General features: G+C 25.9%; 1 protein-coding gene across 2 annotated transcripts in view; it reads left to right on the top strand.

The window, feature by feature from the left end:
- Positions 1–2,500, top strand: part of LOC141763563 (MBT domain-containing protein 1-like) — a 13,885-nt gene that overhangs the window by 8,168 nt on the left and 3,217 nt on the right. The window lies entirely within an intron of this gene.

Genomic DNA, 2,500 nt, shown 5'->3' with positions numbered 1-2,500 from the left:
AGTGGTATAATGTGTATATATAGTGGTATAGTGTATATATAGTGTATATGTAGTGGTATAGTGTGTATATATAGTGGTATAGTGTGTATATATAGTGGTATAGTGTAGATATAGTGTTATAGTGTATATATAGTGGTATAGTGTATATATAGTGGTATAATGTGTATATATAGTGGTATAATGTATATATAGTGTATATGTAGTGGTATAGTGTGTATATATAGTGGTATAGTGTATATATAGTGTATATGTAGTGGTATAGTGTATATATAGTGGTATAATGTATATATAGTGGTATAGTGTATATATAGTGGTATAATGTGTATATATAGTGGTATAATGTATATATAGTGTATATGTAGTGGTATAGTGTGTATATGTAGTGGTATAGTGTATATATAGTGTATATGTAGTGGTATAGTGTAGATATAGTGGTATAATATATATATAGTGGTATAGTGTAGATATAGTGTATATATAGTGGTATAATGTATATATAGTGGTATAATGTATATATAAAGTGGTATAGTTTGTATATATAGTGGTATAGTGTGTATATATAGTGGTATAGTGTATATATAGTGGTATAATGTAGATATAGTGTATATATAGTGGTATAGTGTATATATAGTGTATATATAGTGGTATAGTGTATATATAGTGGTATAATGTATATATAGTGGTATAGTGTATATATAGTGGTATAGTGTATATATAGTGGTATAGTGTATATATAGTAGTATAGTGTAGATATAGTGGTATAGTGTATATATAGTGGTATAGTGTAGATATAGTGTATATATAGTGGTATAGTGTATATATAGTGGTATAGTGTATATATAGTGGTATAGTGTATATATAGTGGTATAGTGTATATATAGTAGTATAGTGTAGATATAGTGGTATAGTGTATATATAGTGGTATAGTGTAGATATAGTTTATATATAGTGGTACAGTGTATATATAGTGGTATAATTTATATATAGTGGTATAGTGTATATATAGTGGTATAATGTATATATAGTGGTATAGTGTATATATAGTGTGTATATTGTGGTATAATGTATATATAGTGGTATAGTGTGTGTATATAGTGGTATAATGTATATATAGTGGTACAGTGTGTATATATAGTGGTATAGTGTGTGTATATAGTGGTATAGTGTATATATAGTGTTATAATGTATATATAGTGGTATAGTGTAGATATAGTGTATATATAGTGGTATAATGTAGATATAGTGTATATATAGTGGTATAGTGTATATATAGTGGTATAGTGTATATATAGTGGTATAGTGTAGATATAGTGGTATAGTGTATATATAGTGGTATAGTGTAGATATAGTTTATATATAGTGGTACAGTGTATATATAGTGGTATAGTGTATATATAGTGGTATAGTGTATATATAGTAGTATAGTGTAGATATAGTGGTATAGTGTATATATAGTGGTATAGTGTAGATATAGTGTATATATAGTGGTATAGTGTATATATAGTGGTATAGTGTATATATAGTGGTATAGTGTATATATAGTGGTATAGTGTATATATAGTAGTATAGTGTAGATATAGTGGTATAGTGTATATATAGTGGTATAGTGTAGATATAGTTTATATATAGTGGTACAGTGTATATATAGTGGTATAATTTATATATAGTGGTATAGTGTATATATAGTGGTATAATGTATATATAGTGGTATAGTGTATATATAGTGTGTATATTGTGGTATAATGTATATATAGTGGTATAGTGTGTGTATATAGTGGTATAATGTATATATAGTGGTACAGTGTGTATATATAGTGGTATAGTGTGTGTATATAGTGGTATAGTGTATATATAGTGTTATAATGTATATATAGTGGTATAGTGTAGATATAGTGTATATATAGTGGTATAATGTAGATATAGTGTATATATAGTGGTATAGTGTATATATAGTGGTATAGTGTATATATAGTGGTATAGTGTATATATAGTGGTATAGTGTATATATAGTGGTATAGTGTAGATATAGTGGTATAGTGTATATATAGTGGTATAGTGTAGATATAGTTTATATATAGTGGTACAGTGTATATATAGTGGTATAATGTATATATAGTGGTATAGTGTATATATAGTGGTATAATGTATATATAGTGGTATAGTGTATATATAGTGGTATAGTGTGTATATAGTGGTATAATGTATATATAGTGGTATAGTGTGTGTATATAGTGGTATAATGTATATATAGTGGTATAGTGTATATATAGTGGTATAGTGTATATATAGTGGTAGAGTGTATATATAGTGGTATAGTGTGTATATAGTGGTATAGTGTATATAGAGTGTATATATAGTGGTATAGTGTATATAGAGTGTATATATAGTGGTATAGTGTATATATAGTGTATATATAGTGGTATAGTGTATATATAGTGTATATATAGTGGTATAGTGTATATAGAGTGTGTATATATAGTGGTATAGTGTATATATAGTG

Source organism: Sebastes fasciatus, assembly GCF_043250625.1.
Source record: "Sebastes fasciatus isolate fSebFas1 chromosome 13 unlocalized genomic scaffold, fSebFas1.pri SUPER_13_unloc_1, whole genome shotgun sequence".
In the NCBI taxonomy this organism is placed as follows: domain Eukaryota; kingdom Metazoa; phylum Chordata; class Actinopteri; order Perciformes; family Sebastidae; genus Sebastes; species Sebastes fasciatus.
This window is presented reverse-complemented; position numbering and strand designations above follow the sequence as displayed.